The following is a 26,862-nucleotide window of genomic DNA, read 5'->3' on the forward strand; positions in this document are numbered from 1 at the left end:
AAGGTTGCAGTTTTTTGGATCAGCGGGAGAAGAGGCTGGTTGTTTTTATTAGAGTTAAAAAGGAAGCTTTAAAGCAGACGTTCCTATGCGTCCCAAGCCTAGTCCACACATCGCCACCGTGCCAGCACAGCCAAGCAGCAAAATCCTCACGTCGGCCGATCGGCTCCCAGCTGCAGAGAGCCGGTATCACCCAGCAGCCGAATCCCGGCCCCGTGCCGAAGCCAGCGGAGCTTTGGCAGCACCAGGTCTTCTGCTGCTCTACGGGCATCTCCCCCCAGCCCAACCGAAGGCACCGGGGCAGCTCTGGGTGCAAAACCACTTTTGTTAGCAGAAATATAAGAAATAAAGGTCCGAGTTTGACCTCGTGTTGTTCCTTTAGGGTAAAGAGCAATGTGTCCTCTGAACCAAGACCCTGCGTAACACTTCTGGGTTGAGCCTGCGACACTTCAAGCTGATGTAACCTTGGAGTTTACATCCCCTTTGCTTTCTACCGGCTCTTGGGGGGACATCACCCATCTGGGCTACAAAATGGTTTTTCTGGTGCTGGGACTGTCCTGGGTTGATGCCTTCAGTCACCGCAAGCTGCTCCAAATGTCCAGTGACTTGGAAGGAGAGCAGGAATACGCTCCTATTTAATCTGGCTCTTGCTTTTGGAAGCAACACCCCCCTATAGCTTCCTCGTCGCACGCTTCCACACGCTGGGCTGAGCTTATGCTCGCGACCGTTGGAAACCGAGACGGTTCGTGTACCCCAGCCCTGCGCCCAGGCAGGGTGATATCAGCCCCATCCCAGGTGTAAGGGAGATTTTGTTGGACGTTGTTGGTTGATAGAGGTATTCTGGAGCCAGCTTTCAACCATCCGGCAATTTTTGGCAGTGCAAATGTGCCTGTTTGCAGGGAAAGAAGAGGATGCGAAGCCCCGGTGGGGGACGACGCGTGCCTCCTGTCCACATCTGGCCCCCTGGAAGCAATAACGCACGGCTGAGACCAGTGTCTTGTACGCGGGAGCTGCAGATGTTTAGCAAGGAGAAACGTCTGAGATGCTTTGAGATAAGGAGCCAGAAATGCATGTGATGGGGTGACGGCGTGGGGACGGTACCCAGCGGGGCTGGGAGAGCTGCCATGGGGCAAAGCCCCATCCCCGCAGCCCCTTTCCTCCCTGGAAAAAAACCCGTAGTGTTCCTCGTGAGCTTCCTTTGCTGTTCAAAAGCTGCTGAAGCCCAAGGGATGGGCTTGCACAAACCTCCCAAAGCCAGTACCAGCAAGGGGACCTGGCCTGATGGCCACAGCATGCGGGGAAGCACAAGAGAGGCTCTGTGGTTTGCCACACAGTGTGGCAGGACTCTGGCCACCAGCCCCAGCCCCTTGCCCGGCACGGCAGGCAGCTCCCTGTCCTCTCCCTGCCTCAGTTTCCCTGCTCCTGCCCTGCTTTGCTGACACCTGCCGCAGCGATGGTGCAAAAAGAAAAGAGTTAAGCAAGAAAACTGAGGAATTTCTGCACATCTTGTGCAGCCCAGCAGCGGGCTGAGCTGGCGAAGCTGCTGCTCGCGGTGCAGGATGAAGGCTCGGTTTGGGATTCCTCACCCTGTTCCCGCAGCCGCTCCATCACCAACCCCCTGCGCCGGTGCCTGTGGGGAGCACGGCGGTGGCAGGGGGACAGAGGGATGGAGCAAAGCTGCTGCACAAACACAGGCCATTAACCCAAATTCATTTATCCAGAGCTGGCCCACGGGTCCAGGGCATCAGCGCTGGGTCAGGTACCGGCACAGCATCCCTTCTCCTTCCTGTGGCCAAACACACGTGGCTCCTGGGAGACTCGTGCCTCAGTTTCCCCAACTGTCAAGCAGGGCTGGGAGTGCTGGGGTACATACCCAGGATGGCTGGCACGTCCCCGGCCACGCTGCTCAACCCAGGGCTGACAGTGACCTATTTACCTACGACAGAACTTTCTGCTCCACTTATTTGACCCGGCACCTTTCTGTTTGCTTAAAGCCGGGAATGTTTCCTCTCGGCCAAGCCGGGCACGCACGCAGGTATGTTTGCCCAAGAGACAGACCGCTGCTCTATGCATCCCCAGCTCTCCGCTTTGGAGGAATTCGGACCCTTTCGCTGCAATACCATTGCAAAATTCACCCTGAAAAGCTTCCACATTTTTCCTTGCCCCCTTCTCCCCATCCCTCTCAAGCGGCACGGTCGTCATCTCGGGGACAGGCAACGCCGGGGAGTAGAAAGATGACATTGTTCTGCCCTGGAAGGCCATCAGCATCCCAGCTCCCCGGCTCTGTAGCTGCCTCAGTCACGCATGTTTGCATATGTTAAAAATATTTAGTCCACTGCTAAAAAAAATATTATGCCCGAGATCTGGGGCCAGCTAAATATAATGCCATCTATGTGTCCGTGGCGCTGCGTGCCGGAGGCACAGAGGGGTACTATTTGCCTTCAGAGCGGTCCTCGGCTGCGAGCAGGGATGCCGGGAGCGATCCCGATACTGATGTCTGCCAGAAATGCTTTTCTCCCCCTTGGAGAGGGATTTGGGGCAAGGAAAGCTCTTTTGGGGCGTGGGTTGTTGCGGTGCAGCGGGATGCTCGTGCCGGGGTGCTTCCCTGTGCCCGGGCAGCCTCAGCGGCTGTGGGCAGGGATGCACAGGGCAGGGAGGAAAAAAAGGTCAAAAAAAGATGTTGGCTCTAAGAGAAAGTCATAAAAATGGAAGAGCTGGGCTAATTCCTGCATTCGCAGCTGGCGGGATGGGCGCAGCGCAGGGATGAGCCGGGGACAGCCCTGCTCCCCAAACCCTCCGGTGCACGGGGTGGTTTCGCGGCATGGACGCAAGCCACGTTGGAGAGGACTGAGACCTCCCCAACTCGTTTCATGCATGAGAGCAGGTTACGGCTCTTCCCAACCTCGCCCAGGCTTTTGCCCGTGGCCTGGAGGTACCCGGCGCTGCTCGGGCTGGGGAGAAGCTTCCAGATAGGTTTCATATAAATAATTTCAAGCCAGCTGAGAGCGTAGGAGGGAAAACATTTCCCCGTAGTAATCTCCCCCGATGAGGGGCAGGAGAAAAGAGTTTGTTCTGGCCGCGGGAGGAAGACAACGGGGAGCGAGGCCACAGGATTTTTGTGCAGAAGCATTAAAGAATCATTTCCTCTGCTTTTTTCCTTATATATTTATTTTTGGAGTGGGAAAAGGGGCTGGAGGAGGGGTGGGGAGGTGAAATAATCCCGGGCAGAGAGTGTGAAGGAATCTTTATACCCTGTCCTTTTTCTTTTTTGGCTTTTTTTTTTTTCCCCCCCCTTCTGCAAGTGTTTTGAGAGGCAGGGGAGCGAGCGGCTCTGTACACTGCGGCCATTCATGGCTCGGCTGGGGGCGTGCGGGGCGCGTGGCTGGGTGGGAGCGCACCACGCCGGAGAGGAGAATAATTTGTTCACAATATAGAGCAGGGTAAAATAGGCCGGTTGTCTGAGCGTGGATGTAGCATAATGTATAGAAGTGCGAGCATCAATAAGTCTATTTATTAGCAGAGCCTTTTGCTGAGCAGGGCTGTGAATAAACTATACAGCTCGTACAAAAATGTAAATGTTAGTGATCCCTTAGAGACATAATTACAGGAAAAAATAAGGACAGCTTTTCAGCGTTTGGGAAGCCAGCCTCCTTCGTCCCCTTTCTCACTGCTGATACACATATTATTTCCCCCCTGTGGGGTGTCTGCATCCAGCCTGGCGCGTCCCCCCTCTTGCAGCTCCTCCATCGTCCTCCCTGCCCGCTAATTAAAGGAAAGTTGTGTCTCCACGTCCCACGAAACGTCTTCGCCGCCTGCTTTGGTGTGCAGAGCTCTTGAATTCCTCAAGCCTGTGTGCCACTGGCTCCTCTGGACCACAGTGAAAGGTTTCATTCATCCCTCCTCTGCTGCCTTCTAGAGTTACCACACCCTGGGCCTCTGCTCCGCAGCTCCTCTCTGTTTTCCTTTCATTAGCAGGATTCCCAGATTGAATGGCTGCGAAGGGCTGGGAAGAGATGCTACAACCCTATTAGCATAAGGGCTCTGCAAATACCTGCCCCGCGCACGCTCCCGCCGTTTGCCGTGAGGTCTGCCGAGCAAGAAAGCCAAAATCTTTGGGGTTTGGGGTTTTTCTTCTGAAGCGCTACTATAAAAGCAACTTTAAGTGCTGCCCCGTGCCTCAGTTTCCCTGAAAAGACCCCGTTTCCACCCACCGCAGCGATGAGTTTGCAGCACTTGCCGCAAGCTGGCAGGGGAGCTGCGGGCAGGACGAGCACTGCCCACCCTGGGGACCCCTCAGAAGATGCTTTGGGATCTTCTGGTGCTTATTTGGCTGCATCCAAGCCATGGCAGCGCTCCGAGGGTGCACATCAGGACTGCAGCATAACATACACGCGTGTCTGAAGTACCACAGCTGAAGCCGTATGGGCTCGGCTGCCCTTGCACTAGCCTTGCCCTCCGTGCCCGTGTGAGTGTGCGATGAGCAGGGGATGTTGACCCCAGTCTTAGCAGCCAGTTCCAATCTTTTACAAAAGGGAGACGGACAGAAAAAACCCATCGCAGACGTGGGATGGACGGGAGCGGGTCTCCCTAGGCAGAAAGCGGTTTTGGTTGATGTCAGCTTTTCTTTCGGGAGCCAAGCTCTTTAGTAAGCCTTTACCAGAGTAAGATTAGAGGAGAGCGAGAAAATGAGTTTCTAGGAAATCCGTGCTGGGACGCGGAGGGTCACGGAAGGGTTACGACGAGGGAATTTGCTTTGGGAAGGAAGAGCGAGGCACCGCGGAGCAGCCGTGGCTTTCGCCGTCCCCTCTGCCACCCTCCAGATGAGATCAGCCCGCGGCCCTGGCCCGGCTCTCTTACTGAGCTGCTGCTTGTATGGGGGAGCTGGTGAAGGAAATTAACTTTCGATGAGTTTTTCAATGGAAAAGGGAGGGGCTTTTCAACAGAAATTGGTAGCAAAACGTTAGCTTCGCACTGACCATCTATCGTCCGCAGTGATGTTGAACTTTATTTGGTTTTTGGCCTTTTGTAATTATTCTGTTAGTAGTGGGGACTCATTTGGGGTGAATTTAAGTTCCCTGATCACTGATTTATATCTTCAGTTGCCACTCTTGGAGGCCTCACAAGTAGTTCAGAGTCCTGGGCAATTCATCGTGTTTGACCAAAGCCCTTTGAGGCCAGCCAGGCTCTTCGGAGGTGCCGCCCCTGAGTTTCACGGTGCTGCTGCCCTTGGATCACTCTTTCCCTTCATCTGATGCTGGTGGTTGTCTTCTCTCTGTGGAAGGGTGCAAGTATGAAGGGTTGTGGTGGGGACCCCAGGGGATGAATACCCAGGTAGAAAAGGGGGTTGGAGAGGTGCCGTCTCTTCGCTAGCGGTGGTGACTCCTTCTGGTGCCCAGGACCCCATAGATGTTCCCCATAGATGTTCCTGGTGAAGGGTCTAGAGCATAAGTCTTATGAGGAGCGGCTGAGGGACCTGGGGTTGTTTAGCCTGGAGTTTTCTCCAGGGAAAGGAGAAAAGGAGGCTGAGGGGAGACCTCCTCGCTCTCTACAACTGCCTGACAGGAGGGTGTAGAGAGGTGGGGTCGGTCTCTTCTCCCAGGTAACAAGTGACAGGACGAGAGGAAATGGCCTCAAGTTGCGCCAGGGGAGGTTTAGACTGGATATTAGGAAATTTTACTTCACTGAAAGGGTTGTCCAGCATTGGAACAGGCTGCCCAGGGCAGTGGTGGAGTCCCCATCCCTGGAGGTATTTAAAAGCCGTTTGGATGAGGTGCTTAGGGACATGGTGTCGAGGTGGGCTGGGCAGTGTTAGGTTTACGGTTGGACTCGATGATCTTAAAGGTCTTTTCCAACCTATACGATTCTGTGACTCCCCATGGCTTGGCTTGTCTCCTGCAAACCCAGATGTGATGGGAATGGTGTTGGCTCCTTCTGTCCCATAGACAGTGTGTCTATGGGACACACAAACACACTTTTAACAATGACGGTAACTGCTGTGGGCTGGGGATTTGAAATCTGCCTTGCAAACCCCGTTGGACTTGAAATGGAAAGCGTTCATAGCTACTCAACCTCCTCTTCCCGTCGAGCAGCCCGTGCGCTTCGCTGCTACCTGGCCGGATTGCCCAGTCTGGAGCCACCGTTCAAAAACGTCCCGTGAGTCCTCGCAGCGGGGTCTGCAGCGTGGTTTTGCACTGGCACGCCCGATGGTGCTGGTGTAGGGACAATCTCCCTTACCTCGGTCTCTGATTTCTAGCCTGTAGTCGCTTGGATTGTGGTTTTGAGGAGCCTGAAATAAAGAACAAGGAGACGGCAAAGATGAGCGATGCTGCCTGCAAAGTTCCCGGCCATGAATCAGCTTCTGGCTTGTCTCTGAGGTTGGGTCCTCAGCACCTTCCTTGGGACCATCTCATGCAAGCATTTGGCCAGCCCACGCACTCCAGATCTGTGCAGATTGGAGTTGTGGATTCAGATCAGGATCGGACATCCTTGATGGGTGCTACGGGCAGACCAAAGGCGATTTTCACCCCGTCGCTCGTGCAAACGCGGGGTGAGTGCTTGCCAGGAGGCTGGCGTGGTAAGGAACGTCCTGATGGAGCGGAGGGGCTAGGAAGCCGGATCCTGACCCGGCTCGTTGCAGCAGGTCAGGGCAGCGGTCCTGCAAATTGCCTGGCCTGCAACAGCAAGATGCTGAAAGCCTTTGGCTAAAAGGGAGCAAAGCAGGGGAAAACTATTCTCTATGAACTAACGCTGCAGTGTATTAATAATATATAATGAATATATACTTACAATCTCATACCGTTAAAAATAAGCATGCGGCCAGCTGTACTTGGGTGAAAACGTCATTTTCTTGTGTATAAGATGAGAAGAGTTTCGAGCCCACCTGATTTCTAGGAAATTTGGATGCGAGCTAGATATCACAGAAGAAATCCAGTGTGAGGAAGAACAGGGCACTTCGATCCATGTATCTAATGCATCAAATGCTGATGGGGTCGTCACGACCTGGGAGAAAACTCATTATTCCTGGGTCTGAAAGGGAATTCTGAGGCCTCCAAATGATGGGCTGCGTTTTATTTTAATGCAGTCATATATGTATTTTAAGCAACGTTTATGAGCGAAGTGCTTCATGCAGAAAGATGCACCTGGGTTTGATTTATGTTACACGAGAAACGTCTTGGCCAAGGCGAAAAGCGCAGAACTGGGGAGAGGGGGGGAACGAAACAAAATTTTTCTTTTATTGTGCATAATGAGATGTTTGCTCTGTGACAATTAAATAAGTGGTTTCATGTTAACGGGTTCAAAACAAATCTATGAATACAGCATGTATTTTAAAATTCATTGTTTTGCCCCGTGAATGAGTCTTCTAAAAAAGTCCCTGACTGGGAGCCAGAGCCAGCTCGCTGTTAGACTGGGTTTAGTCTGTAGTAGCCGCCTTGGCTTTGGGGAAGTTCCTCTGGACTTACCTCATTAGCTAAAACGAGTTTTTTTCCTCCTTCATCCCTCCTCCTGGATGCGCGTGCTCTGTTGGGGACTGCGCGTAATGTTTCACGGTGATATTTGCCAAATGGATGCTGAAGGCTGGCGCGCTGGTGCCCTTCCTGCTGGAATACAGCGTGCTCCGGATGCATGGAAGTGACCTGCTGTTCAGAGGATGGTTTGGGCTGTTTACCCCAAGGAAAGATCTGCTGCAAAAAGCCACGCCAAAAAGCAAACGCCGAGCCCGTGCCGAAGGCTTGGCAGCGTTGGGAGGGTGATGGAGGGAGCCGGGATGCTGGGCGTGAGCGGGCAGCACCGTCAGCCTGGACCGGTTCACCCATGTAGAGCTGGGTTCGGGCTCGGTGGGGCGGGCTGGAGGCAAGCCGGGCAAGAGCAGCGTTTTTCAGCCCCTTAGTTCTGGTTTTCATCAAAATAGGCCTTTGCTGAAATTGCACAGGCCTTTGGAGAGCTTTTGATCCAAACTGGTGTGTATTATTATATACCAAGTTTCCGTAGGGTATTGGACGTCACGAGAGCAAAACCATGGATGGGAGGTTGTCCGTGCCGCGCGAAACAGCAGCGCGGGGCCCAGCCGTCATTCAGTGATGCCAAGAAATGTTTGTTCGCTTCTGGGGCTGAAAGGAAAAAAAAAAAAAAAAAAAAAGAAAGAAAAAGATGTTAAATATGAGTAATTCAAAACCGCGCGAGCTTTATTGCAAACAACGTCAAGAGTTGGTGTAGCCCCACTATTGCAGTCCGCAAAAGCCAGATTGACTTTTCAAAGGCAGTTTGCAGTCGTTGCTGTAAATAAGGATGTGCTCTTCCAGGGGCTGCTCCGTTCGGAGCTGCTTGGATGGCATCCAGTCCAGGGGTTTTTATTGCAATTCCACTTGATTGCCGAGATTAGATGACAACTCGTTCTCTACGCTTACGGAGCTCCAGGAGCAATCGTCGCAATGTGAAAAATGGCAATCGGTCTCTTGCTATGGAAAGTTGTATTGAGCTCCGAGCGGGCTTTCAAATGTTACACCCGCTGCTGTCAGAGGAGAGCAAAGCAGATAATCCTCTCGGCCTTTTATCCTTACAAATTGGGAGAATGCTGCTTTTTTTTTTTTTTTAACACGAGAGACCAGGAGACCTGATCACAGATTGGGGGAAAAAGAGGCCAAATTCTCCTTCCACCGGCGGTGCTGGAGGCAGGAGCAGCCCAGCAGTTTGCCAGGGCAGGGCCTGATCCTGCTCTGCTGCAAATCAGCCCCAGCTGCCTCGAAGGCATCGAGGTGGCTCTGGATTTACTCCGGTGTAACTGGGAGCGGGCTGCTGGTGCGGAGGATGTGTGCCTTTGATATTGTAACCTAAAACTGGCAGCTTTCCCTGCTCTGGCAGGAGTTTAGAAACATTGCCATCTGAGCTGGTTTTCCAGAGAGGCCTGAAAATGCAATCCATTATCTGATATTTTGTAGCAGCTTTTTTAATTAAGGCTTTGGCTAAAGGACTGATTAAAGAGGTGTGTGGGTTTTTTGTCCTTAGGGACTTGGCACATCCCCGCGTCTGTCACCCTTCTACAACTACAAGACTCACTTTTCCTCCTGTGTCATATTCGGAGCGAAGCCCGTTGGGTTTTTGTGGTTTTTTTCTTTTCCCCTTTCTATCCCCTTTTTTTTTTTTTCCCCCTTTTTTTTTTTTTTTCCCTACCAGAGGTGCAGATAAATCATTATAGTCTCTGCTCAGCTTGTCTCCTTCTCCCATAGCCCAACTTCTGCGTGCTACTGGCTGGTGCGGCGCGGAGGGGGCGTGAGCAGCGCAGCTCCGTGCCTGTGGTCAGTAATGAAGACTTCTCTTTTTATACACAGATTACGGAGGAACTGCACAGGGCCAGACGGCAGCTCTTAATTTCCCGACTTTTTAATTTTTCAGCCCTCGCCGAGGAGAATGCAGCCTTCCCCGCCGGCCGACTTATAATGAGGTGAGTAAACACCCTTTTGTCATTTAAGGCTTGCTCCCTGATGTCATGTAAATATTATTTTTGTTTGGTCGAAGGACGGGGAAGGGGGGGAAAGGAGAATGTGCTGTTTGCCACATGTCAGTGTTGGGGGTTTAATACCTCCGCTCCAGTGATTTCCTAGGGTTTGTTCGCCTCGGTAACCCGCCTTGCTGAAGGCTCCTGGCTTTTTGCTCTGCAAAGTCCCTTTAACACAACTTTTCTCCCCCCCCCCTTCCTTGCTCATTCAATGACTCAACGAGGTTTGTCAGAGTGAAAAAAAAATGATGCTCTTTTGCTGCAAAGTATCGGGGCTATTTGTGTCAGCCCGGAACTTTAAAAGAAAAATCAGTGCCATCCCCTTCCCCCCCCCCCCCCCAGGCTAAAGCTGTCCCCGGTTTGGCCATGCCAGGACCCCACCCCGAGTTGGGGGCTGCTCCCGGTAACCCCCCGGCGACCCGGGCTCCGCTTTCCTCCTGTCATCGCCTGCCATCAGCCCCCTTCTCCCGGGAAAGTGTCGCCTCTGCCCCGGCGGAGTGACCCCCCGGGAGAGAAGGAGTTAACCCAGCTCCCCCCACTCCCCCACCCCACCCCGACTTCAGCTGCAAAAAATATGAAGTGAGGATAGATCTGCTCATCTGCTGAGCAGAGAAGTTGCCTTTGATGTCGCTCCTTCCTTTCCTCCTCTTTTTTTTCTTCCCCCCCCTTAACCCTTCTGCCGGAGCTCGCTGCCTCCCGGGTGGATTTACAGGCACCCCCCCCCCGGGAGTATCGGGTGCGTGGCGGAGGGTCGCGGACACGCAGGGACACCGTGGGGTGCTGGCATCTCCCCACCCGTTCGCTCCCCACTCCCGGGATGTGCAGCCCCCCCGGGAGCGCTCCCGCCGGCCCCGGGGCGGGGGGGGGGGACGACGGGGACACGGGGACGGTGGCCAGAGGAGCGGGGTCGCGAAGGAGCTGAGCTGTCACCTGGGGTGGCCCGAGCCCTCTGCACCGTCCCCGCAGGGCGGTGAGCCCGGTCGTGTTGCGTTTTTTTTGGGGGGGGGGGAATTGGGGGGGGGGGGGGCGTTTAACCCCTTTTCTTCGCCGCCGAAGAAAAGCGCTGCTGCCGCTTTAAGGCAGGAGTCCCTGTAAGTGACTTTCCATTTGCTGCTTTGGAGAGCTGAGAATTTGGTTTCCCAGATTTCCTTTGAATTGTGTGCAGTAGTCAGAGGGAGTTAAAAAAGAAATAAAATAAAATAAAAAACACACACACACCAAAAAAAAAAACCAACTACTGTACACTCGGGAAACCTTCAGCAGCAGCAAGGCAAGGGAAAAAGGGGAAAAATGAGGTTTAGGGGAAAAAACCTGAGGTTTAGGGGAAAAAAGTTGAGGTTTAGGGGAAAAAGCTGAGGTTTAGGGGAAAAAACTGAGATTTATGAAAAAGCAGTCATCTGCTACCGTTTCCCTTTGCTTTCCTGATGCCATTCCCTTCTCCCTGCGTGGGGAGCGGAGGAACGGGGCAGTGGCGGACGGGGACGGCTCCCCGCGGGACACGGACACGGGGGGGCCGGGAGGATGCTGAGCCCGGGGGGATGCTGCACCCCAGGGGTAGCGGGGTGTCCGCACCCACCCGCGCTGGGCACCCATGGGGTTAACAGCCCTCGGCAGCTGGGGAGCATCATAAATTGCAGCCGTGCCCCACCAAATTAATTTGCACTTTCTTTTCCGAATGTTTGCTCCGGGAAGAACACAAAAAGCAAAAAAAAAAAAGAGGAAAAAGAGGGGAAAAAAGCCCCTAAATAAATAAGCAGCCTGGAAGGGGGCTGGGGGAAGGCTCTGTTTCCTCAATTAGCTGGGACTTGCCTTCTCTTGACGAACGGAAGGCAGTGCGTTTTAGCCTCTGGATTTGTGGAGCTTTCTCAAAGTGCCAAGTCTGGTTATACGGGGACTTTGGAGGGTTAGGTGGAGGAATCTGACTCGTGCTCTGCTCCGTTAACTCCTTCGGGGCTGAGCGGCTTTGGGAACCCAGGCCTGGAACGCAAAACGAACCGGCAGCCCCATGAGGAGGGAGGTTTCTGGCAGCCGAGCGCTTGGGAGAGGTGGTTCCTCCAGCTGGGACCTCGCCAGGCTGGGGCTTTGCTTGCGCAAGGTGCGCTGACGGAGAGATGCCGTGGGGACAGACGGACCTTGGGATGAGTTGAGCATGTTTGTCATAGTTGTTAGCAGGCGACCCGCGGGACGGGGGTCAAAAGAGCAACTTTTGGGATTGTGCAGAAGGTCGGGATCTATCAGCGGTCCTCATGCCTGGCTGAGGATGCGGTTAGCTTGCGGCGAGGTGCCGGCATCGCAGCACCTCACCCCTGTGCTGTACCATCCCCTACCCCACCGCGCTGCTCTTGCGGTCAGCAAACGTTGTACAAGCAGTAATGGCAGGAATTGCTTTTGGCACCATAAAAATACAGTCCTATTTTGGGGTAAATGCAAGAACTGGCTGCACACCACCGCCAGCCAACAGCTTTGGAGAGAGACATCCTCACCAGGCTGGTGCAGGGAAAATGCTCTCCAGCAGAATAGAGTTGCCTATCTTGTAAGCTGGCCAGGGTACGTGGGGAAACACCTTCACCCGTACAGGTTAAAAATCTCCTGGGCATTTAAAATTCACGTCCCAGGCTGTCTCGTCCTTGGAAAGGAGGCCTTGGCCATGCAGGGATGTGGGATGTCTTGATGTGGTTCCTGCTGACGTGCCCTGCCTTTGCCCAGAGACCCGCCGTCCCCGGGACGTCGGCCCCCCTCACGCCCCGCGCCGGCATGGCTGGAGCTGGCACCCTGTAAAGCCGCTGAGCCGGCTTTATGGGCGAGTGCAGGCAGCACAGGAGGGACTCTCACCTGCCTGCGCCTGGCAGGGAAGCCTGCCCGCCTCACAGTCACACTAAGGCTCCTTTACCCCTCATTGGAAGCATAAAGGGGCCTCAAAAAGGAAGCAAAAGTAACTTTAATTTAATTTACACTCACTTAGAGACCTCTTTACATGGCTAGAGGAGCATAAAGGGGCCTTAATGTAGCTGGGAATCAACCTCTGAAGGTATCTGCGCCTGACTGCTGGGCATTCATTTTGCAGAAGCTCACCTCAGGCTGCAATCCAGCTTTTAATTCCTCAACCCAGATCCGCCGATGTACGGGGAGCAACAGCATTGGCCCTGGTGGGGTTAGGTCTCATTTACACGCGCGTAAGCTAAATCAGAGTTGGGCTTCCAAGGAATAACTTGCAGGGAGCATGGTCTTGGCTTGCCAATATGTTTGTGCCAGCCTCGGTCCCTCCGTCGTCCGCTTGGGATCAAGTGAAAGGATTTCCCAGTTTAAATTCCCGCTCCGGCATGGCAAGGGACTCTCCTCTCCCTCCTGCCGAAGAGCAGAGGGCCGGGGAAGGAAAGCTGGATGACTCACGGAGGGGACGGCCGATGGTGTTCCTCATCGCTTAACACCCACTCGAGTGGATGTGGCTTCCTGGGAAATCTGAGCCTGCCCTCGCCTTTCTGTTCCCGCAAACAAAGCGAAGATTGATGCGCTGCGCGGAGGAAACCGCATCGTGGCCGTGCACCCCGGGAGACACGGCGGAGTTGTCTGGGGTTTGCCTGGTCCCCTACAAATCCCAGCCGCTGGCTGGCCGGAGCCTCTACCGCAATCATTGCCGAGGAGCCGCTTGTTTTAAAGCCTTAACACCCACACCGCAGCCCAGCGAAGGGCAACAGCCCGCAAGCCATTTAGCAGCATCCCCTGCCACACCAGGAATCCCTGTGCTGCTGCTGTCGCTGGCTGTCTGCATCCCGGAGGAGCTGGAAGCAACGTCCAACCCCACATTTGGTGAACCAGAGCCAGGATTTGGGGAAACACGGCCCGTGTGGGGCGGCGGGATGGCTGGGAGGGAAGATTTGGGTCTCACGCGGGCTGCCCCGCTGCACCCCGGGCAGCCGAGGCACTCCCACCTGCCTGCACGTGTGGGGTGGGCTTTCCAGGGTAACATCCATCCGGCGTGCAAGAGCCAGGGTCTCCCTTTGGAGCATCGCCTGAGGGTACTGGGATCCAGCGTCTCGGCTTATTTGTAGCCCTCAAAGACCTTGGAGCAAAGAGCCTGTGGATGAAGCCACTGGTGGAAGAGGCTGAAACCAAGAACTTGACGTATCTCAGAAAATGACGGGGCATCTATATCTAAGAAAACTATGCAGATTTATCACAACTCCGGTTCAGAAGGGAATATTCAGCCCCAGAGCTTTAGGGCTATAGTTAACGATGACCAGAGCCAGCATTCCCATGGGCAGGGTCCCGCTTGGGGCTGTCCCCCCGTCCTTCGCTATGGGATGCTCTCAGAGACACGGGGACAGACAAAATGGCCTGAGCTCTGACCCTTTCTCACCATTCCCATGCTCGCAGGATCGCTGGCATCAGCCCTCTCCACCGCGCAGCAGGATGCGGGAGCGTGCATTTTGCTCTGCGAGGACGCACATCCCTCCTGCCTCCGGGGTCCTGCAAATGTAGGAACGAAATCCAGCAGGGAAGGACCAGTGCTCGTGCTGTCCCCTGTGTTTTCTTTTGGGTTTTAATCTGGTTTGGTTTTTTTTTTTAATCTTTGGTTTTAAACACATTTAATGGTCACCTGCTCCTGACCTGGCAGGGCCGGCTGGCGGGGAGCGGGGTCGGGAGCGCGGCACACGAGTGCCGGCGCTGGCAGGGCGGCAGGCGGGTATTTGCACTGCGTTTTGGCCTCCTTGCAAGCCCGGCTTCCCCTGTGCCAACCCTTGCTGCCTGCCCACCTGCCTTCCAGGCAGCGCTCTGAAATCTGCCTGGCACCGACTCCTTCGCCTCTCGAGGCTTTGCCCACTGGCGATGTCTTTTCCATCCCTGCATTACCCACCAGCTCTGCCCCAGTGCCCCGTGCATGGGACGGGCTGCCGGAGCCCACGGGAAGGAGCTGGGCACGGTCGCGTCCCCGGGTGCAACGCACGGCGAACTGCAGGACCCAAACCAGCTCATCCTCCCGGTGCGTCGATAGAGACCTCCTTCAGAAGGCATGTGAAAAATGCAGCCGCGGGCGACCATCAGTGTCCCTTTAAAAAAAAGAGCCTGATCTATTTTGGGGTTGGATCTGCTGCTTTTTAATTAAGGGGAACCGCCTGCCCCCTCCCCATGGCCGCGCAGAGCTGCCCAGACAAACGGGGTGGCAGGAATTATTTAACGCCCCTTCCTGTCAAGCTGTCACGTTTAATTAGCACCCTCCTATAGCACCCAGGTTAAAACCAGGCTGCAATAACAGCGGGTGCTGGCCCGGGGCTTCTCGCTCAGCAACACCTCCAAAATACCTCCCTGGGAGGGAAATGTCAGGGGACCGCCGCGTTCCTCCCAGCGTTGCACCCTGCGTTCATGTTTCTTCTGAGCTGGACTGTGCCGCTGCAGTCGGGACTGCCCGGATGAAGGACTGGCTTGCAGACTCAGGAGTCGGAGACACTCGGTAGCTGTGCAAGGGGGAAAGGCTGCTCTCCAGTCCCGTACAGCCGCGGGGGGATGATAAGCTAAAGCGGCTTCGTGGCTCTGCCTGCCACATCTGAAACGGCACTGCCAAGAGATGCAAACTGCTCCTGTAGACGTCTCCTGCCAGCCCGGAGGTGTTTGGGCAATGCCGCCGGGTTCCTTTGGCACCGGCTGGCTGGTATTGCCTCTCCGGGCACTTCTAGGGTCTCCCCGGATCGGGCATCACCTACCCCCGGCAGCTGCAGAAAGTTGGCCGAAAGTGTGGATCCTGAAAAGCCTGGGGCTCTTCAGAGGAAGAGGAGGAGGAGGAGGCAGGCTGGGAGCAGGGATGCGCATGGAGAGGATGCAGGGAGGGTTCAGAGCGACCTCCCCTCCCGCCCGGGGCCCGCAGTGGCCGCTGCCGGGGATGACCGCTGGCCCTGCCTGCAACCGCGTCCCCTGCCCACCCCATCCCGGCTGGGGGATGATTTTCGTACGCCGGCGCTGGGCTGCAGAGGATGGGAAGGAACCCTGTGCTCTCCTGGTACTTATCAGTGGCCAGGAAACAAATTTTTCTAATTGACAGCAAACCACAGCATTGTACAGAGCGGAGAGAAGGCCGGCGGTCTATCGGGCGTGCTGTGAAACCGGAGCGGGACAGCATCCAGCCCCGATGGATAGAGCGGAGCTGACCTGCCTTGGCCGGCTCCGGTCCAATAACTCGCTCGTGTTTGCATTTAATTACAAACGTAAAAAAGCCCTTTCTTTTCACAACAACAAAGCCTTGAACCACACTTCAAAGTTGGGTTTCTGGGACAGTTGCATACCTTTTAAAAATAGCCCTCTGAGCGGTGCCAAGTGCTAAATGGATTGCAGAGGGCAGGTCCCCCACGTGGGGCTTCAGACAGCCCAGCCAGCGCCGCTGCCTGCTCTGCTGCTGCCTGCGAGTGCTGCCGCTGCCCCGAGACCCTCCCGAAGAGGGTCCGTGTGTTGCGTGAAGCTGCAGCTCTGCTTTCCTTCTCTTGGGCTTTGCTTCATGAGCATTGCCAACTGGGAGATGGCAAGGCTGAAGCTGCCAGGCAAAGCCCTCGGAGGGTGTTTGGGAACGGTGTGGAAGTGCCCACCTGAGCTGAGACCCCGTGGCCTTCAGCGCCGTTTGGGAGGCAAGCGGTTTATCGTCTGGGAACTTATAACTGGAATATCCATGGCAGGGAAAAGGCTGGAAGGGAAACTGAGGAAGCGCTGGTTCAGGTCTGGGTGTCTTCCCGCCTCATCCCAGTCTCTGCTGGGACCCTCCTGGCTTCCGAGGAGTCTCCTGTTCCTTCAGCCCAACCTTGGTCCTGCTCGTGGTCAAGTGTCCTCAGAGCTGATGGCCAGGCTAGCTGTGGTTTAGGGTCTTTTTACTCTAAAACAAGGAATTCTGCTCCCTGAACGTTTTTCTAAGCATCGCCTGAATTTATTTTCTCCCTTGCCTGTCGGTGATGCTGAAGTCGTAATGCATGGCGAGTGGGAAAGAGGGGGTTTGTAGCAGAGAGAGCCCAGTCCTCACGGCAATTAACTGAGATAGATAAACACAAATCCAGCCAGCAGCACTGATGTGCCCTGGCTCGGAGCATCCTCGTCCCTGCCCCGACCTCCCTCGGCAGCACCGCTGCCATGCTCGGGAAGGCAGAAGGCATTTATTTACCGCGGGTTTTAGGCAGGGGCTGCCTCCCCGGAGCCTGGAGCCAGCCCAGAGAGGGCAGGTTGTCCAAAGTCAAGGTGGAAGTCTTGAAGAGGGGGTTTCTTACTGCGAGGAAGCAGAAACCGCGTCTCTGAGGAGCTGGGACCTGGGGCCGGGAGCTGAGGATTTGCTTCAAGCAAATTTGTTGCATTTTTCTGGGGTAGCATCTCTTCGCCGGTGATGCCCGACAGCCACGTGGGAGCCTGGAAGCTGTTGATGAAGAAGAAGGGGTTTGACCTGTGCCATGAAAGAAAGCATCAGATCTCTTCCCCATTTGTCTTTCCCAGAAGCAAAGTCAGGGAGGATGAGATCTGGTGAGGTGTCAGCGTCCCGCAGCATCCTCTGGTGCTTTGGGAATGGTGTGGCCGATGTCCCCAAGGCCCACAGGGCCACGCCAGCACCGTTCCCATCACCGAGGAGGGTGCTGCTCTTTTCCTCCAGAGAGAAATGCCGCCTGGGCTGGGGCTTCTCCATAAAGCCCTGCAAACCCAGCAGAAGCAAATTGCTACCTACTGGAGACGAAACCCGGCTCCCAGGGCAATGGAGACTGCGTGTAACTCCGGGAAAAGCTCTTCGTGTCGGAAGCATGCTTTTCTTGGACCGCTCCGCTGTATTTATGCAGGCTGGTATGTGGGGAGTAATTAGAACCTCATCCCGAGTACTTGACGAGCGTGTTTTCCATTCTAGATGTTGACAGGTCAGGCTATCCGGCCGTCCCTCTGTGCCTAAAAATGTTGACATTTTTATCTTTGCTGAAGCCAAAACAAGGGCCCGGGAAGTTCTTGGACCGGAGAGAGCGATGCTGCTTATTGACAGCCTGCCGGTAACACGCGTGGTGCTTCACACGCGTGTGAAAATGCCGGGCTCCCTGTGCCCACACCTAACCCCGCCGGGGCGATGGGAACGGGGGGAATGGGAGAAACGGGTGCAGGCGTCCGTGTGGAGGCGCTGGGGCTGTCACGACGGCCAAGGGGCATGGGAAGAGGACGCTGAACGGAGCCGAGCGAGCAGGGCTGGGAGGTGTTTGCCTAGACGAGGCTGGCCGGGCGCAAGGACAAGCAGCTCCCGCCCAGAGCAGGGATTCAGGCACCTCGGAGCAGGCACCGGAGAGTCCACGCTGCTCCAAGAGTGGAAGCAGGGAGAGGTGGGTGCTTCACGCCTCCAGACCATGGGTTTCACTAAAAACCTGGTGTCTAACCTGACAGGAGAGAGACGTGAGGATGCCGAGGATGCGCTCGCTCTTATCTCTCTAAAAGACCTTGTAAAACCTGCAGGAAATACCCGGGAGGCGGCTTGGGCTGGCAAAGCTTAAGAAGCTGTTGGAGAAGATTTCGGGGAATTCGCACAACCCCCGAGCAGCTGAACTAAAACAACATTATTTGAGGTGATTCAGGAGATGAAGCTGAAAGGAGAGCCCATCGGGAACCGTCCCCTCTGCCCTCGCCCGCCACGGTCCCAGTGTCCCAGCCCACGCCTCGGGCGTCCCTTTCCTCCCCCCTGAAGCTGGAAAAGCCCCCGGAGGACACACCAAAGGGGCCGGGTTGGTTATCCGGGATGCCTGTTTTTCAGCAAATGGATTAATAAAAGGGGAGGGGAAGGAGCACACTGGGGGTGGGAGCACCCCCAAACCCTGCCTGTGCATCCCAGTGACCTGGGGGGTGGGATGCCTGGGGAGGGGATGGGCTGGAAGGAGCTGGACCGAGCGTGGGCGAGGCCGGTGGGCACGGCATCGCTCCCATCCCGCCGAGCCCTGTGTGTCGCAGCAGCCCCGCTCCCGTTTCAGGCCATCGCTTGCTGCCGGAGCGTGGTGTCGGGGAAGGAGGATTATTTTCCTTCTCCGCATTTGCCTTCCATGCAAACCAGCCCTACCGTGTAATGTTTCTCATTTCCTCTATACATTAATGAAGGCTTGAAGTGAAAAGCTGCACACTTAGGCTGACCTAACCCCGAGCTAAGCCAGCAGCCGGAGGGACACAATGAGCCGGCTGTTCGGACCTCGCTGGCACCAGCTCCTTGTCTGCTCCCAACACAATGGTGTTTTCCTTGGCCGGCGTTCAGAGGCGCGGGAGGGAGATGGTGACAGGGAGGATTCCCACGTCTCCCCGGCAAAACTGCCCAGCACCGTGGCGTTGCGCTGCCGGGATGTGCCGCGGAGCCCATCGTTGGTGGTGCTGGCCCTCTCCGAAGGGTGCAGGGAGCAGGGTGCGAAGGGCAGCGCAGCCGAGCACGGCATGAGAGGCTACGGGCGGAGGAACCATCTGTGGTTCCTCCGTGGGAACCACAGATGTGGGCAGGGTCTCTGTTCCATCCATCCTGTTGGCATTCTCTTGGAAAGTAAAAAAAAAAAAAGTTTAGTGGTGGAGCATTGCTCTTGAAATGGAAAATTTGGCCTTTTTTTGCCCATCTTCGCAGCTGACGCTAATCACTGAATAGCTCCAGCAACTCACCCCTGCATTTTGGGGTAATAAACCCTTTTTCCATAATATTCCCCCCAGCTCTAGCACTGCAGCAAGTGATGTGCTTCCCAATAGCATTTCCACTAAGACCAGTGTTTTATTTCATATAAAGTCCTTCTGAACACGTTTTGGTGGCCTCTTCTTCCTCCGGGCCGGGGAAGCGTTTCCTTGCCATTTATCGTGCCACAGCGGAGGGGACCGACTGCCCCGGCCGGCGGCCAGGCAGCGCGGTGGGTGCACGTACAGCGCCTGGCAGATCTCGTACACGTTGCTTTTCCATCAGCTCAGCGCATGATGGGGATGCGGGCATGACGAGAGGCAGCAACCCGTCATGGCCTTGCAGAGCTCGTCACCATGTTGTGCATCTGCCGTATTATTTATATTAATTCAAGCCCTGTTTCACCTATTTCACCGCAGCTGGAGCCTCTCCTCCCGAGGAGGTAAAGGTTTTATTGAAAACCTAGCTGTCGCTGCGAGCGTTTGGGTCAAGCACTGGCTTTTTGTTGCCTTGAAACCCGCTCGGGGCGAGAGCAGATGAGCTGTGATCCCAACCTCGCATTCCCCGGCTGCTCCGGCAGCGATGCCGCACGCCAGGGAGCGGTGCCAGGTCCCTGCCCGCCGTCACGCAAGGGGCACTGCTTCTCGTCCCCATGCTTCGTCACCCTCCGGCTGGAAGTCCGAAGCCCCTTTCCTGCCAGCCTCCACCTGCCTCCGCCTCAATTGCAAGCAAGGAATTGCAAGCGAGGCAATTGTGAGCGAGGAATTGCAAGCGAGAGCAAGGAATTGCAAGCAAGGCAATTGCAAACAAGGAGCTGCGAGCAAGGTGGGAGTTTCCCAGAGCATCCCGGAGGAATGCCTTCCTTCAGCTCGCTGCTTTTCACTCTTCGGGATTATTTTTTTTAATTTGGAAGTGGCGTAAAGCGATGCTGCGGATGCCTGCAGATGCTACGCGGGTTGGCGCAGCAGTAACCCACAGCAAATCTCCAACAGCGAAGCGGCCGGGCCGCACGTCAGCTGGAGCAACGAGCCCGGGGCTTGTCACGGTGCTCCCGCGGGAGCAGGGCGTGATGATGCCGAGAGCTTAGGGACGAGCTTTAAGTCCAGTTTTAGTGCCAAAAATACGAGACTGCAGTTCCAACCGTTCAGCTTGTTGAAGAGCAGGGTAAAAGGGGATTGATTACAGCCCGAAATGCCACCCAGAGGGAAGGTACCTGGTGGCAGAGGCTCTCCCATCGCACACGCTGCGGCATCGCTGGCTCCGCCGCCGAAGCTGCAGTTCAAGCGGGAAGGTTTTGAGAAGCGGGGATAATTAATTTTGGAAGAGCTTACGAAAGCTGTGGTGAATTCTCTGTCACTTCGAGAGCCCAAAGCAGGCTCTGGACGCTGGTGTAAAATATCTGCTTTCATTCAACCGCAAGCTCTCAGGGCGAGGCCAGAATCCCTCGGTGAGACTTTTCTGGCCAGCGCCGTGCTGGAAACCAGTGACTGGCTGATCAGAGGGAAGAGTAGTAATCTTAATTTATCACATACTTTTCATCCCAAAGCACTTCCACAGTCCGAGCGATCTTTGCTGCCAACTGGTTGCAGCAATCCTTTCAACTACCCGAGCTGAAATGTTTCCTGGGCTGTGACGGCAGCGAGGGCTGTCGGGAGGCAGAGGCAGGTTGCTCTGAAAAATCTCTTTTTTCCAGGAGAGAGAAATCCTTCCTGGGAGATGCACAAGCTGGACAGACAGAGCTCCCCGGACGGGAATGTCGGCCGGGGAAAGTTTCACAACCCCAAGTTCACGGCAAGGTCCTTGGGAGAGTTACAGGGCTCGCGTGGTGTGGATCTGGTCTGCATCCCGATGGATTTTGCAATATAACGTCCCTCCCCGGCTGTCAGGGTGTCGCTGCCGGCAGCCCTGGCTCGCTGGAGGAGCGAGCCGGGAAATTTTGCGGCGTCAAAGGCCACCGCGCTTTGCACGAGCAGCCCCAAGACGGCGGCACGAGCAGTGCAAGGGCTCGGCTTGCGAAGAATATTTCAATGCAGCCCTGCATCGCGGCCAGGATGGCTTCTCGGTGGGGCTGGATAAACCCTTGAGGCCAGGAACAGCACATCTGAGTGTTACTCAGTATCGGAAATTGAGGTCTTAGCCCTTTTTGGCTGTGACAGGACTAGGCGGACACTTTCTCTCTGCAGCTCCAGGGTTAAATGGGAGCTGCACACCCCGAGGTGTGCTGCAGACGTGGGAGATGCAGACCCCAATGCGTGCCGCAGGTATGGGAGATGCAGACCCCGATGCGTGCTGCAGACGGGGGAGATGCAGACCCTGATGTGTGCTGCAGACGGGGGAGTTGCACGCCCCGATGCGTGCTGCAAACGTGGGAGATGCAGACCCCGATGCATACTGCAGACGGGGGAGATGCACGCCCCGATGCGTGCTGCAGACGTGGGAGATGCAGACCCTGACACGCATTGCAAACATGGGAGATGCACGCCCCGATGCGTGCTGCAGACGTGGGCGATGCAGACCCCGATGCGTGCTGCAGACGGGGGAGATGCACGCCCCGATGCGTGCTGCAGACGTGGGAGATGCAGACCCCGATGCATGCTGCAGACGGGGGAGATGCAGACCCTGACGCGCATTGCAAACATGGGAGATGCACGCCCCGATGCGTGCTGCAGACGTGGGAGATGCAGACCCCAATGCGTGCTGCAGACGTGGGAGATGCACATCCCAACGCATGCTGCAGACATGGGAGTTGCACACCCCGATGCGTGCTGCAGACACGGGAGATGCACACCCCGATGAATGTTGCAGACGTGGAAGATGCACGCCCCGATGCGTGCTGCAGACGTGGGGGATGCAGACCCCGATGGTACATCATCTCCCTGCCGCTCCTCCCAGCCCCGATCCCACCCCACCACGGCCTCGGCCGCATCCAGCACCGGCCTCCTGACTTTGCAGCTTTCAAAGCGCTTCCCGGGGCAGCCGCCCCCCGCTTCCTCCCAGGCCTCGCCAGGGACTTACATGAAAAGGTCATTTATAAAACCTGATGTTTTGTTTCATTGCGAATGCCCCGGCGAGGGCCGGGCTTGAACTCCGCTTTTATTCCACGCGGCTCCTATTTATTTCTCGGATGGATTAGTAAATCGCGGCTGTCGCTAACCGTTAGCCCGGCTGTTTCATCAGCTCTCCCTCTGCAAGCTGACAGTTCATTAGAGTGCGGTACCCGTCGGGATGCTGCCACCACCTCACCCTCTGAGCAAGGCTTTTCTCCCAGGCTCAGCCGTGCCGTCCCAACCAGCTGTATAAATGCAAGCAGCGATAAGTTAAAAACTAACAAAAATAAAAGGCTCCCCAGGTAACAATTCCTTATCCAGTTATCGTATCTAGAAATGCCAATGGAAAAGCACGAATAACGCGAAAGGCGATGATTATCGGTATTTTGCAGGCTCCGTGGCACGGGGCGGAGGGAGGGTTGGTACAATTCGGGGTTTGTGCGTCGGGGGGCTGCACGGTAGCCCCCTTTAAAAGGTTCCGTGCCCTCTCTCAATTCCTAAGTAAACCTCTCGTCCCCCTGTCAGCTTTGATTTGTAACCGTACTCGTGGCATCTGGTTTTCATATGAAGGGTGGAATACAGGGGATGCTGTCTGCTCGCTTCTGCCCAGAGCTATTCATCTGGGGCCGGCTAGCCAAGAAAAAAAACAAAACAAAAAAAAACCCCTCTGTTCCTGAAAGGCACTAATCATTGCAGAGGCAGAGGGCAGAGAAAGGATCCGCTGTCCCCACGTGCTGTGGGGTGCGAAATGAGGGGCAGAAGGGCGAGGAGGAGCTGTAGCCCACTCGGGTCCAGGCTCCGCTGCAGCCCCTGCCTGGGACGGGGATCTGGCAAACGCATCCCAGAACATTCGGGCAGAGGAAAGGATGGGTTTGCAGGAGGGGTTTCAGCAGTGGCGGATGGTGTGTGCGCGTGGCACGTGCTTTTGTGGTACATCTGCCTCCCTGATTTGTCCCCAGCACCCTTTCTCCATGCCCTTGACGGCACTGGGTGGCACAGGGTGAGTCTGAGCATCCCAACCACCTCCGGCGTTGCACGTGGTTGCTGGTGCCAGGGGCTCTGCTCCAACCGGCCGGTGCAAAGCCCACCCGCACGGCACAGGGCTCGGGCAGCAGCCGGCGTGGGGCGTTCGCAGGGTCTTTTGCAGGGTCTTTGGGGTTTTGCTGGTGGGTGAAATGGGATTGTTTCAAGGTGGTGTTGTCAGAGACGGCTTTATGAAACGGGCGGTCTGCTTTTACCCTGACTCTTAGCGACGGCATTGGCAAAGCCACGAGGAAAACCTCTGCCCGGAGTCGGTTCAGGGCACCAGCGTTGCCCATGGCTTCTTCTCGTGTTGGTTGACTTGGACTTTTTATTGCACGTGGCCATTTCGCTGCTGTTTCTTGGGACTTTGAGATTCCCAGTGGGCCGAGACGGTCACTGTCCTGCAAAATGCATTAGGAAATGCCAGGCTGGCCACGTGAGAGCCGCAGAGGAGGCAGCACCGTGCCCCTTTCCCTCAGCAGCTGCGCAGGACCGAGTGCTTTCGGAGGAGCCGTGGGCAGAGTTCCCCACATGCTGCATTGTCCTGCGGGGCTAGCGCCGGGCGAGCAGGGACAAGGACATCCCGGGGTGACAGCTTGTTCTCCATCCGTGTGTGGCGGTGGCTTTCGGGCATCCCCCAGCCCGGAGAGCCCAGCCTCGCGCGGTGCCCCGGGCGAGGAGCTCCCAGCCGGGTGAGGTTCGCTCGCTCTCACCTTATTACCGGAGCTGGAGGATGAGATGAGGCTGTTCTCCGGGGTGGCTTCCAGCAAAGTCCAGATCCCAGCGCCGGCATACCAGAGCGCTGATATCAAACCCAGCAGGGATCGGCTAACTGGGAACACTTAAAAGCAGGGAGGATTGCAAAGCCCACGGCTGTGCCTGTAGCTGGCCTGGAAGCAGCCTTAAAAAGAGGAGTATCTGCCTCCAGCTGCCGAGGGGTGCTCCCGAACCCGAGACCTGCCAGGGACATCCCGTGCTGGGTCGTGTGTCCCGTGCATGGCTGAGTGCCCCTCTGTCCCCGGCTGCCCGCTCCGTCCCGGGCTGGGCTTGCAGCCTTCCCCTTCGCTCCTGTCCCCTTCGGGATGGGAGAAGCCAGGAGCCACGTCGCCGCACGGGGCAGAGCTGGATGTACCCTGATGTGCAAGACCGGATTCAAACAGCACCAGAGACCCGCTGCCGCCCCTTCCCTCTGCTAGCAAGCCACTTTCCGACCCCATAAAGCCATTAGAGAAGCACGCTTCGGCATCATCTATAATTTTAACACGATGGTCTAACTTTCCTAAACCAGCAGCTGATGTTCAGCAGCGAGGAATGCTCTAGAGGAAGCGATTTTATTTTCCCTTCCCTTGCTGGACTTCGTAGGATGCAGCCTTTGATCCAGACTCCTGATGTTATCAAGCTGCAGCTCTTTGAAGTGGGCTTCACGTCACACTTTAAACTTCTGGGGGTTTTAAACCTTCGGCACTGGGTGCAGCTTTGGTACGGATCACCCCGACTTCAGATCCGAGGACCATGGCCACCAAGGGATGTCCATGGGCTCAGCTGGGACCGCTCACACCCTGGGTTGGGAGCTTGCAGAAGAGACGAGCTCATAGCTCTCAGCCTGCTCGGGGAGATATAATGCTTCAGGGAGCCCAGGACTGTGGCCTGGGTAAGATTTGGGTGCTCCGCTGCTGTTCTGAACATCTGGCCTTGCCGCTGTGACCTGGGGCGGTGGAAACAGGTCACATCCCGATTCCGGAGAGGCTGCACGGCGTGGACATTGGGATCATGTTTTCAGCGTTGCGCCCATCTGGGTCATCGTAAAACTCCTTTCTGCTTTGCTTCTATGGCTGCCTTCCCAGAATTTCACCCCGAAAAGGCACCTTTATGTCTTGTTTCGGAGGTGCCGTGGATCCGGCTGGAAGCAACAGCACGAAGCTGTCCCGAAGTAGCATCCAGGATGGGAGCAGCCGGCGCTGGGAGCTCTGCTCTCCTGTAGCGGATTAACAGGGACCTGGATGGGTTTGGTTCAGTTTGCAAATGAGTCCCGTGTCGCTAACGAGCAGCACCCACGAGCCGTGGGTCACGCAGGCTCCTCCCGGGACGTGGGGATGAATCAAGCTTGATTCATGCAATCACAGAATCACAGAATCACAGAACGGTATAGAATCGATGCCTTAAGCTGGGCTTAAAGTGTAACTGTTATTGCTCATTTATACCCTTATATTTTTTGACGGCGCAGGGCATGCCATGCTTGGGGTGCTGCACAGGCACAGAGCAGGAGGGGGGTCTCTGTCCCCCAAAACAACCTGAATATAAGCTGAAATGCTGCAGGTTCGGAGAGCAGGGATTTGAAGGTGTTTGCAGGTGTTCGCAAGCAGCTCTTCCCCCAGCACGGGGCGAGGAGGGTGCTGGGTGTTGGGCTGCGGGCAGGTATCCCGAAGCGTGGCCGGAGAGCCTGTGCCAGCCCGGCGTGCATCCCTGAGGGAGGTGATGGGTAGGGAGGAAGGCTTGGACATGAAGTCTGGTACAGGCAGCGGCAGAGACAGCGGTGGCCCCCGTGGATCTGTCTTGAGCCTTTTTGTCCTCGTTGCTTATCACTCAATTAAAAAGCAGGATAGAAAGAGAGCTCAAAGATCTATTTGGCTCTAAGGCAGAGAGAAAGTGGCCTGCATCCCTCAGTACATGGCACCTCTCAGTTTTTGGCAGCCAGAGCACCCAGCCCTCCCCGGCTTGGCAGGGCCTGGCAGCACCGGCAGCGAGGAGGGCAGACCACAGGCAGGAGGGACGGCAGCACGCGCGGGTGCTTGCGTTCCCCTTGCTGTCCCTGGGTAGGGACGCTGGCTTTGGCAGGGGCAGCACCGCGGAGCTTTGGTGGGAGCCCCCTGCGAACCCCACCACAGCATCCCCCTCCCAGCTGGGATGGGTGGCTCTTCCAAAATCCCTGTGCTGCCTTTCTGGAATAGCTTCTGCGTCAGAGCTTCTTCCAAATAGCTCCTGTACTTTGGACTCAATACCCCGGGGTGGCAGGACGATGTCCCTGCAGCGGTGGCTTGGAGCCCGTCTCCAGCATTCCCATGCAGCGTTTCCCCGCTGAGCTGGGTTGCTCCCTTCTCCCGCAGATCCAGCACCCGGTGAGCAGCCTGCTGCCTTCCAGCAGCACGGGACAAGCACGAGCGCAGGAGGATCCACGCGGGACAAATGGGAATGGCCTCTCCCGCCTTTGGGATTTGCCGCGCCGGGGAGCTCCGCACGCCTGGAGCTCGCAAGGAGCCCAAGTAGGAGAGAGGAGTCCTCAGGTTCCAGGTAGGTGATGGGGACACGGCCACCCTCTTTGGGCAGGAGACACAAAACGGGTGCCCAGAGCATGCCCACGGCTCAGCGTCAGCTCTGGGCGCTGGTAGAGGATGCGCACAGCCTTGGGGTGAGGTGCCTGGGTCGGGCACCCTTGTACAGTGCCAAGCACCGTCCGTCAGTCCCGCTCCTTCCAGGGACAGCAGCTGCTGCAGGTGCAGACTGCAAGCGCCTCCTGTGCAAAGGCTGGAGGGGGTTTGGAGGAGAGAAGTGGTGCGGATCCATGTCCCTGGCGTGGTAGATCCACAGCTGAGCGAGTGACGGGTGCCCCAGACTTCCAGGGCCACCGTGCATCCCTCGCCGGGGGCCATCGTGCCGTAGCAGCCGTTCGTTTGCTTCCT

The 26,862-nt window shown here is 56.1% G+C and overlaps 1 protein-coding gene across 11 annotated transcripts in view; it reads left to right on the plus strand.

Annotated features, from left to right (window-relative positions):
* The window catches only part of ZNF469 (zinc finger protein 469), a 70,948-nt gene that overhangs the window by 10,748 nt on the left and 33,338 nt on the right, over nucleotides 1-26,862 (plus strand). For 4 of the 11 annotated variants that reach the window (XR_012044191.1, XR_012044190.1, XM_072873432.1 and 1 more), the window contains exons 2-3: nucleotides 9,324-9,436; nucleotides 26,290-26,473. The gene's annotated coding sequence lies outside the window, so the exon portion shown is untranslated. Of the gene's footprint in view, nucleotides 1-9,323; nucleotides 9,437-26,289; nucleotides 26,474-26,658; nucleotides 26,859-26,862 lie in introns of those variants that run through there. The other 7 variants (XM_072873435.1, XM_072873439.1, XM_072873438.1 and 4 more) reach the window with 4 other exon arrangements.

The sequence above is a fragment of the Ciconia boyciana genome, chromosome 9 (genome assembly GCF_034638445.1).
Source record: "Ciconia boyciana chromosome 9, ASM3463844v1, whole genome shotgun sequence".
Taxonomy (NCBI): Eukaryota; Metazoa; Chordata; class Aves; order Ciconiiformes; family Ciconiidae; genus Ciconia; species Ciconia boyciana.